This window comes from Prionailurus bengalensis, chromosome B3, assembly GCF_016509475.1.
Source record: "Prionailurus bengalensis isolate Pbe53 chromosome B3, Fcat_Pben_1.1_paternal_pri, whole genome shotgun sequence".
NCBI lineage: Eukaryota > Metazoa > Chordata > Mammalia > Carnivora > Felidae > Prionailurus > Prionailurus bengalensis.
Genome location: NC_057355.1, coordinates 101,117,095 through 101,128,742, shown reverse-complemented (window position 1 = coordinate 101,128,742; position 11,648 = coordinate 101,117,095). Strand labels below are relative to the sequence as shown.

Here is an 11,648-nt window from a genome sequence, read left to right as displayed (position 1 = left end):
AAAGGAAAAGAACCACATAATCCTCTCAATAGATGCAGAGAAAGCATTGACAAAATATAGCACCCTTTCTTGACAAAAACCCTCAAGAAAGTAGGGATAAAGGGATCATACCACAAGATCATAAGAGCCATATATGAAAGATCCACCACTAATATCACCCTCAATGGAGAAAAACTGAGAGCTTTCCCCCTAAGGTCAGGAACAAGACAGGCATGTCCACCCTCGCCACTGTTATTCAACATAGTATTGGAAGCCTTAGCCTCAGCAATCAGAAAACACAAAGAAATAAAAGGCATCCAAATAACCCAGGAGAAGGTCAAAGTTTCACTCTTCACAGATGACATGATATTCTATATGCAAAACCCAAAAGACTCCACCAAAAAACTGCTAGAACTGATCCATGAATTCAGCAAAGTCACAGGATATAAATAAAATCAATGCACAGAATTCAGTTGCATTCCTATACACCAACAATAAAGAAAGAGAAAGAGAAATCAAGGAATGAATCCCATTTACAATTGCACCAAAAACCATAAAATACCTAGGAATAAATCTAACCAACAAGGTGAAAAATCTATACACTGGAAACTATAGAAAGCTTATGAAGGAAACTGAAGAAGATACAAAAAATGGGAAAACATTCCATGCTCCTAGATAGGAAGAACAAATATTGTTAAAATGTCAATACTACCCAAAGTAATCTACATATTCAGTGAAATATCTATCAAAATAACACCAGCATTCTTCACAGAACTCAAACAAACAATCCTAAAATTTGTATGGAACCAGAAAAGACCCCGAATAGCCAAAGCAATCTTGAAAAAGAAAACCAAAGCTGGAGGTATCACAATCCCGGACTTCAAGCTGTACTGCAAAGCTGTAATCATCATGACAGTATGGTACTGGCACAAAAACAGACACTCAGATCAATGGAACAGAATAGAGAACCCAGAAATGGACCCACAAACGTATGGCCAACTAATCTTTGACAAAGCAGGAAAGAATATCCAGTGGAATAAAGACAGTCTCTTCAGCAAATGGCACTAGGAAAACTGGAGAGCGACATGCAGAAAAATGAACTTGGCCCACTTTCTTATGCCATACACAAAAATGAACTCAAAACGGATTAAGACCCAATGTAAGACAGGAAGCCATCAAAATCCTTGAGGAGAAAGCAGGCAAAAACCTCTTTGAACTTGTCTGCAGCAACTTCTTACTCAACACGTCTCCAGAGGCAAGGAAACAAAAGCAAAAATGAACTACTGGGACCTCATCAAAATAAAAAGCTTCTGCACAGTGAAGGAAACAATCAGCAAAACTAAAAGGCAACCGACAGAATGGGAGAAGATATTTGCAAATGACATATCAGATAAAGGGTTAGTATCCAGAATCTATAAAGAACTTATCAAACTCAACACCCAAAAAACAAATAATCCAGTGAAGAAATGGGCAAAAGACATGAATAGACACTTTTCCAAAGAAGACATCTAGATGGCCAACCGACATATAAAAAATGCTCAACATCACTCATCATCAGGGAAATACAAATCAAGACCACAATGAGATACCGCCTCACCCCTGTCATAATGGCTAACATTAACAACTCAGGCAACAACAGATGTTGGCAAGGATGCTGAGAAAGAGGATCTCTTTTTCAGTGCTGGTGGGAATGCAAGCTGGTGCAGCCACTCTGGAAAACAGTACGGATGTTCCTCAAAAAATTAAAAATAGGACACCTTACGACCCAGCAATTGCACTACTAGGCATTTATCCACGGGATCCTGGGGCATATGTACCCTAATGTTTATAGCAGCACTATCAACAACAGCCAAAGTATGGAAAGAGCCCAAATGTCCACCGATGGATGAATGGATAAAGAAGATGTGGTATATATACACAATGGAGTATTACTCAGCAATCAAAAAGAATGAAATCTTGCCATTTGCAACTACATGGATGGAACTGAAGGGTATTATGCTAAGCGAAATTAGAGAAAGACATACCATATGACTTCTCTCATATGAGGACTTCAAGATACCAAACAGATGAACATTAAGGGAGGGAAGCAAAAATAATATAAAAACAGGGACAGGGACAAAACATAAGAGATTCTTAAATATAGAGAACAAACAGAGGGTTACTGGAGGGGTTGTGGGAGGGGAATGGGCTAAATGGGTAAGGGGAATTAAGGAATCTACTCCTGAAATGCACCATATGCTAACTAACTTGGATGGAAATTAAAAAATAAATACATTATTAATAAAAAAAAGAAGTTTTATCATTTGCCCCTCTCGTTCCAATCATCGATCTATTTGGAATTTATTCTAGTGCATGATAAGAGGCAGGGGTTTAATGTCATGCTTTTAAACTGTATTAACACTTTTTTTAAGTCCATTTTTTCTTTCACTGATCCACAAAAAAAATCTGTCACAAATCAAGTTTCCATATAGGTGTGGTTCTGTTTGGGTACTCTGTTCTATTCTATTGGTCACTTTTTCTATCCTTAAACCAGTAACACTATCTTAAAATTACTATACGTTTTTTTCTTTTTTTTGTTTTTTTGGTGTTTATTCATCTTAGAGAAGAGAGACAGAGCACAGGTCAGGGAGCGGCAGAGAGAGAGGGAGACACAATATTAAGCTGTCAGCACAGAGCCAGATGTGGGGCTCAAACCCACGAGCCTTGAGATCATGACCTGAGCTGAACAAAGTTGGATGCTTAGCCAACTGACCCACCCAGGTGTCCTTTTTTTTTTTAAACATTTTTTATTTGTCACCATTAAATATCTAAATTTTAAACAGGTTTTATTGAACTTTAGTACCAGTCTCATCCCCAGTAACTTTTCCAGAACCACTACCTTCACCATGAAGCTCTATGTGCTTTCCCAAATCAAACACAGGCTTCTTCAGCATTTTTACATTTTTAACAAAGACAGCATAGAGTGGATAAAGAGATTGACAAGACTTTTCCATGTCTTTTCCAAAGCTGTCTGGAATCAATTTACTGACCACTTCTTTCAAGTCATTTATCTGCACCTCCCACGTCATGATCTCCATCATCTTTTTCTGAATTTTGGTGGACCTGTTGGTGCTGAGCATAAGAGGTCTTCTAAATCTGATTGTTACATTTTTTAGTAAAACCAATACAGAATAGATGAAGCAAATAAACATCAGTAGTCTTGACATCAACATGGGCTTCAATCAGGGTCTGCCATTTTTGACCAAGGAGCACATTTTGTCACAGATAAGATCCATGCCATGGAACTTAGGCAGTTTTTACCCTGAACATCCTCAAAAATTATCTTGAATTTCTGAATACAACTTTCTGCAGATCAACAAGGCTCACTTCAAAAACACGACCCTTGAGGCCATCAGATATGATTTTGGTTCCTTGAGTTCTGGTGGACTAGTGTTTTTCCAATATTTCTTAAACTGAACATAGCTGCTGCTTTCACATCATACCAATCCTTAGAAAATGGATCAACCACTTTCTTCTTGGCTTCCTTTCTGCCACCTTTTGTAAGGTGCTTATTCTTGCCAACGGCCATGACAAGGTTCAAGGAGCCAAAAGGCTCAGTTACTATAGCTTTTTAATAAGGTAACCTCTATGGCAAATCTCCCCATCTTATTCTTCTTCATAAGTATATTTATGGCTCTTACATATAAATTATAGATATAGTTTAACAAGTTACACACACACACACACACACACACACACACGTTTCATTTGGATTTTGATTGATATTGCATTGAATTTATAGATCATTTTGGGAAGACATTATTTTAAGAAAACAATATTGAGTTTTATAATCAATAAACATAATTCATTTACTTATATTGAGCCAGTGTTGCAGAGTTCCAGGGGTATCTTTCTCACCACAAGATCCACTTAGATCTTTTCTCCTTTATGCTACTTGTTCCTAAGCTTAATGAGAATGCTTTCAATATATCAAATTAAGGGGGCGCCTGGGTGGCTCAGTCGGTTAAGCCGCCGACTTCGGCTCAGGTCATGATTTCGCAGTCCTTGAGTTCGAGCCCCGCGTCGGGCTCTGTGCTGAGAGCTCAGAGCCTGGAGCCTGTTTCAGATTCTGTGTCTCCCTCTCTCTGACCCTCCCCGTTCATGCTCTGTCTCTCTCTGTCCCAAAAATAAATAAACGTTAAAAAAAAAAAGAGTCTCTTAGTTGTCCCTTTTAAAAATAAATAAATAAATAATAAATAAATAAACGTTAAAAAATTTTTAAAAAAAGAATAACGTTAGCTGTTGGATTTGGAAGCTAACCTTTATCTGGTTAGAATGGTCTCTTTTATTCCTTTATTAAGAAGTTTTTTCAAAAAATCATAACTGTGTTGAATTTTATTAAGCATGTTTTGTTTTTAATAGTAAACTAATCCTGGATTTGTGAGATATAACCATCCTGGTAATGATGTATTATTTCCTTTACATACTGTAATATTCCATTTTCTTTTTTTTTTCTTTGTTTTTAAAGTTTGTATTTATTTATTTGAGAGAGACCTACACCACAGATCAGAAAGTGCCCTCATTCAGAAAGGGAAGGCAAACATTAAGGTTACCTTACATGTTTCCCTTATTTTAAGGATCATTTCCCTGTGCTACCATCTACTGTCTGAAAACAGTTGCTTCACATATTTTGCTACTTTTAAAGTTATTGGTGACACAAGGTAAAGTCCAATACCAGTTACTCCATCATGTCTAGAAGTAGCAATCTCCATCATTTTTTAATATGCAATATTTTTATCCTTCAGTTTAAAGATCTTCAAATTTCCATTATTTTATCATTGATTCATTAATACATTTCTTAGTATCTAAACATAAGAACTTTAATATTTAAAAAAAAATTTTTTAACATTTATTTATTTTTGAGACAGAGAGAGACAGAGCATGAGCAGGGGAGGGGCAGAGAGAGAGGGAAACACAGAATCTGAAGCAGGCTCCAGGCTCTGAGCTGTCAGCACAGAGTCCCACATGGGGCTTGAACTCACAGACCGCGAGACCATGACCCGAGCCGAAGTCGGATGCTCAACCGACTGAGCCACCCTGGCGCCCCAGAACTTTAATATTTTTTTAATGTTTATTTTTGAGAGAGAGAGAGAGAGTGTGGGGGATGGGTAGAGAGAGGGGAGAATAGAGGATCCAAAGTGGGCTCCACGCTGACAGCAGAGAGCCAGATGCAGGGCTTGAATTCACCAACTGCGAGATCATGACCTGAGCCAAAGTTGGACACTTAACTGACTGAGCTACCCAGGCGCCCCAAAATATACGAACTTTTATAATTATTTTTTCAGTACAGATTTTTCATTTTATCCCACTGTGATCAAAGAATGCAATATGTATGACACCAGTCCTTTGAAATTTGTTCAGACTTCCTTTATAGCCCAATATATGGTTACAAATATTATCAAAAGTATTCCACTTGAAAGAACATGTATTCTGCAGTTTTTCTGTGGAGCATTCTGTATATGTCCATTGAATCAAGTATATTAATTTGTTTCGTTCAAGTTTTCAACAATCTTGTTAACTTTGCTTTTTTGTGTGCTTGATGTAACACTGAGAAATAGCTGTTGAAATCTCTCATTATAATTGTGGAATTTGTCTCTAACTCCCTGTTGTTCCTGGTGATTTGATCCTTTTATCATCTCTAGTGATCCTCTTTAATTGCTTTTTGCTTTAAAATCTCACATTTTCTGATATTAATAGATTTATACTAGCTTTATTTCACTCAGTATTTACCTAATGTATATTTTCTACTACTTTATTTTCAATTTTTCTATATTCTTATTTTTTAGCTGTATCTTTTGTGAAGACTGAAAAACATCTGTAGACATTCATCAAAACATCTGTTTCATTACTATGAAACAGGTGTTCCTCGGCAATATTTGGCAATAATGGCTTGTGATTAAAAATGCTTCTTCCTTCATGATAGTTTTGTTGTTGTTGTTGTTAAGTTTTGGAAATGGTACAATACAGGGAAGATTAGTAGCTGGAGGGAAGGAAGTTATTGAGTTATTATAACCCAATGGAGAAAAAAAATATGTAAGAAATAAAGAAAATTCAAGCTGCGGAAATGATCTTCAGACGACATCAGATCCTACGTGAGAGATGTTAGGATAAAAGAAAAGAAGAAGTTATGGTTTTATAATCTATAAGAAAGAGGAGAAAAAGAAAAAGAAAAAAAAGAAAGAAAGAAAGAAAGAAAGAAAGAAAGAAAGAAAGAAAGAAAGAAAGAAAGAAGAGGCTTTAAATCATGTAATTTAAAGCTGGAACCAGTATAACACCCAAGACCTGGCCTAAAAGGATCTGAAATGCCCAAGAAAAGGACTGAAAAGGACCACTGAAAGGATATAAATATCATCCATAATTTAAAAAGACTTAAGGATCAAGTTATGAGTATGATTTTGATGAGAACCTGTATTTGCATATCTATGTATAATCTCTATCCTGAGATTTTTGTATTCTAAAGGGCTTATTGTGTATGCTATGTACTGGTCAACTATGATTCATGATTCTCCTTCCCAAACCTTCTCTTCCTCCAGTATTCCTTATTTAAATAAATGACATCCACCCATTTCCTTAAGCCAGAAATCTGGAAGTCATCCTTGATTCATCTTTCCCTCACAATCAAATCCTATTGATTTTGTCTTTTAAATATCTTTTGAATCAGTCCACTTTTTCCTCTTCCTCTTTGCCAACTCCCTAATTCATTTCCTCCGATTGTCTTCTGTTTACCCACATGTATTATTTGTGGGCCATCCTCCCCTCCATTCTTCACATAGTGCCTAGAACGATCTTTTAAAAATGCAAGTGATTATGTTACTTCCCTGTTTAAACATATAAAACAGAAAACAAAAATCCTCAATGGCTTCCCATTACTCTCAGAATAAAGACCAAACAATAAAGACTCCAAGATCTGGATTTTGTCTCTCTACATTGTAGCATGTTGGCTTTCCTTTCAGTACCTCAAAATCTATCAGTGCTATTCCTTCTGCCTAAATCACTTTCCCCTATACTCTTTACTTAGCCAACTCCCCCTCAGTTTTCTTGTTTTAGCTTTGATGTCTCTAAAACCCAATCTGATCTAAAATAGGTTACCTAATCCCCTGCTGAAAACTCCCATAGCACCCCGTACTACTTTTGCATAAACTCAGTGCATTTGTAACTACTTATAGTGATGGTCTCCCTTCCTCTATTATCAGTTCCATGAGAATTGGAACTGTTTTATCCTTCTTTGTATCTCCAGTCCCTAGCTGACACACGGTAAGATCTTAATATTTGGTAAATGACGAACTCACTAAAAGAATGAATGAATAAATGATGATTGAGCACAGAATGCGTGCTAGGTAGGACAGAGCAGTGTAAAGTACCTCTAGTAATTAGGTAGAAATATAAGGAAATTCTCCCTTCAGAGGAGGATTAGCAATTAACATGGGCACATTGTTTCAAGGGCACCATGAATGGTTGTATTATTATTCTTTATTTTTCCCTTTGCTCAAGTTTCTGCCGAGAAGAACGAGGCTCATGAAATGGTATACTCAAAACATACCAATAAAATGGTGAAGGAGGGTAATCTGTGTCTCTATTTTTTCAGATGAGGGAATTGAGGTTCAGACATCAAAATTATTGGTTTATGGTCTAAAAGTAGTTTGGTAACCTGTGAATTATGATGATGCCATGGTTTCTGTGTTTGACAATGAGAAATGGCCACTTTTCGGAAACTGTTTTAATGATTAGATAAGGCCTATGATTAGACAGTCTGATACCGAAAAAATAATCATTCTGAATCTTAAAAATATTTCTAATTTAATGTCAGCATAATGTAGTAATCCTTCCTTCCTAAGGTAATGATATTCTCAAAACAGAGATTCTGCCTCATATAAAATAGATAACTAGAGTGAACTAAATTATGAAAACAAAACTTTTTATGCATATTTCCAAGTTATCTCTGTCATGGAAGTACAATTTGTAATCTCTTTTCCCTGGCCACAGCTTTTCCAACATAGCTTCCCAACAGTGTCATGCATTTTCTTCTAAACATTATGTTCTAACTGTGTGACTAACACTGACAAATTTGTCTGTAACAAACGTCTTCCTCGACCAGCCTGTCACCACTTCCCCTAAATACAGGGTGGTTCTAAATGAGTGATCCTTCAGATACACTCCTCATTGGTATCTGGGCGTTACCTCACAATCTGGCCAAATAACTTTTATAAAGTTCAGTAAACTCTTTGGGCTGAACAAGGCTGATTTCATTTTTTGCTTCAACCATAATCATCTAATTGTTCAGACTCTCGGTCATCTTAAGGAAAAAGTGACAGAAGTTACTCAAAATGTTTGTGCAATGTAGCCTAGTTGTATGGCAACAGAAAGCAAATCACTGAAAAAACAAATTTTTTAGTGAAAGAATCATGCTAAGTATGTGACTAAGAAATGTCTCTATTCAAACTGTATTTCACATCCAGCCAATTACTTGAAAAAATACTTAAAGTATTTTATTTTTTAATGTCTATTTATTTTTGAGAGAGAGAGACAGAGCATGAGCAGGGAAGGGGCAGAGAGAGAGAGACACACACACACACAGAATCTGAAGCAGGCTCCAGGCTCTGAGCTGTCAGCACAGAGCCTGATGCGGGCTCAAACCCATGAACTGTGAGATCATGACCTGAGCTAAAGTTGGAAGCTTAACCAGCTGAGCCACCCAGGTGCCCCAATACTCAAAGTATTTTTAAACCGGTTCTCTAATAATCCAAACTTTTAAATTGCTTGTGGATATATTTTGTGTGGCTTATTTATTAACTTTTCTCATTCTCGACACAGCAAAATGCTTTGAGAGTTATTAACAATTGAGATATTTTTAAAAAGTCATCACTAAGTTTTACTGTAACTTTTATAGGGAATTTACTATACGTCTAATCACTTTAAAGGGAATGATAGGAGGGATAAAAAGATACAATTAAAAGTTTAACAAGTAATTGGAAACATAAGACTAACACACAACACAATTATGCAGTGAGAAACAGCAATAATCAAGTGCTGGATTGTATGGCAGTTAGTGAGGCTACATAGAAACAAGTTAAAGCTTTGTTTCTAAGGAGGTAAACTGGTAAACCTTTATTTTTTTTTAAGAAATTGACAATATTTATTATATTTTTTATCTGACTTTTCCAAAATGTGGCTATAAAATCTGATTATCAGCTTTATAATGAGCTTTACTTTTCATTTTTAATTATTTTCATAATTTTAAACATATACAAAATTTTAAACATATACAAAAATAGGAAAATGCATCTTCATGTTCACATCACCAAGCCACATGTATAGTTTTATTTTCTTAGGATGTTCTCTCCATAAAGATATTCACAAGATATTTCTCACACCTTTCAGAATTTAACTCAAATCACCTCACAAAGACCTTCAGTGACCACTCTAATTAAAACTGTACCACCCAAACTCCCTCTGCCTCTTCCCTTTCTTTTTTCTTGCCGTAACATTTATCACCTTCTAACATATTATACTTAAAAAATATTTTATTTCTTATCTGTTTGCAATCCAATAAATTTCATGAAGACAGGGTTTATTAAATGTCTTCTTCATTCCCATTACCCAGAACAAGGCCTACTACAAAGAAGTGCTCAATAAATAGTCAACGAATTAATACATATTGACATGGGGAGATGTTCATGATATATATTAAAAAAAAAAACATAAAAAGAACTGGGGAATCTACACCTTCCCAGCCAGTGGTAGCAACTGCAGAACTGCAGTAGACCATCTGTCTAGACAAGACAGTTGAGGAGAAGGGAGCAAGTGGAAGGGGGGTGGGGGGGCTAGCTTGGCGTGCACTCCAGACCTCAGGAACGTTATTGTGCATTGAACGGCTGATTTTGGAAGACTATTGACCAGAAGAAAAGTTGTTTGGTTTTCACAAGCCAAAGATGTACCAAAGTATAGACGGCTGCTGTATTTGCAGAGCTAAGTCCTCCAGTTCTCGATTCACTGACAGTAAACGCTATGAAAAGGACTTCCAGAGCTGTTTTGGGTTGCATGAGACTTATTCAGGAGACATCTGTAATGCCTGTGTCCTGCTTGTGAAAAGACGGAAGAAATTGCCAGCAGGATTAAAAAAAATAAAAATAAAAACTGGAATCATGTGGTAGATGCAAGGGCAGGATCCAGTCTGAAGACAACATTGAAACCAAAGAAAGTGAAAACTCTATCTGGAAACTGGATAAAAAGCAACCAGATCAGTAAACTACAGAAGGAATTTAAATGTCACAATTCTGATGCTCACAGTACCACCTCAAGTGCCTTTCCAGCTCAGTCTCCTTGTTACAGTAACAAGTCAGATGGTGGCTCAGACACAGAGATGGCTTCTGGCTCTAACAGAACACCAGTTTTTTTCCTTTTTAGGTCTCACATACTGGAAAAGACAGAAAATACGTTGCAGGATTATCTATAAATGCCGTTTTGGAGAAGTTCTCATTGACACACATCTATTCAAGCCTTGCTGCAGCAATAAGAAAGCAGCTGCTGAGAAGCCGGAGGAGCAGGGGCCAGAGCCTCTGCCCATCTCCACTCAGGAGTGGTAACTGAGATTTAGGTAGAAGGGGAACAAAAAAACAATTTAAATTTTGGAAAGAAAACAAAGCAACAAAACCCTCCTATTTTTAACTTGGATACCTGCTATTCTGCCAAAAGACACTTTCTAGAATAGTTTTGAATGGGTTGTTATTTCTCCTCCAGTTCCACAAACTCTGAAGCCAGTGTCTAGCTTACTAAAAGAAAAAAAGTATACATAATATTTAAGATGTTGAGTATTTCATAGGAAAGCTGAATGATGCTGTAAAGTGCTCTTTAAGTCTTTTTTTTTTTTTAAATCCCCTTTTAACGAATGAAACTAGGGGAATTACAGAGGACAGAGATGGGATTTGTTGTATGATAAACATATGTAGTTTTAGTCTTTCTATATTGAGAAGCAGTGGTTGGGGCATTTTTAAGATGACTGGCTGTGCTTGTTTTCCTTCATGATAATAAATTTGTCATAACTCAGTAACACGGACTTGCCCCAAGAGGTAGTTGTTAATAATTTAAGGTCTTGCCAAGGTTCTGATGATTCAAACCTGTACTACTGAATATTAAGCAGCACAAAGCTCTCTGGTGCAAACACCTTGAAGCAGTAATTTCTAAATATACAAAGAGGTAACTTGAGCGTATATGTTGCATCCTCTGTCACCTCCCTCCGTATTGATTTTTGATAAAGATTTTAATCTATATTGAAACTTCTAAAGCAGAATCAAAGCTCCTCTGGGGAAATGTCAAGTTTTAGGATGAGGAATCCTAAATAAAGAGTACCAAAGCATTACCGCACGGTAGAGATCACATTCTATTAAAAACGTTAAAGGGGTGCCTGGGTGGCGCAGTCGGTTAAGCATCCGACTTCAGCCAGGTCACGATCTTGTGATTCGTGAGTTCGAGCCCCGCGTCAGGCTCTGGGCTGATGGCTCGGAGCCTGGAGCCTGTTTCCGATTCTGTGTCTCCCTCTCTCTCTGCCCCTCCCGCGTTCATGCTCTGTCTCTCTCTATCCCAAAAATAAATAAACGTTGAAAAAAAAATGTTAAATTATTTTAAAAAAATGT

The 11,648-nt window shown here is 36.7% G+C and overlaps 2 pseudogenes; one reads left to right on the top strand and one right to left on the bottom strand.

The window, feature by feature from the left end:
- Positions 1-2,744: 2,744 nt before the first annotated feature.
- Positions 2,745-3,614, bottom strand: LOC122467953 (annotated as a pseudogene).
- Positions 3,615-6,082: 2,468 nt separating this feature from the next.
- LOC122468102 lies at positions 6,083-10,620 on the top strand (annotated as a pseudogene).
- Positions 10,621-11,648: the final 1,028 nt, after the last annotated feature.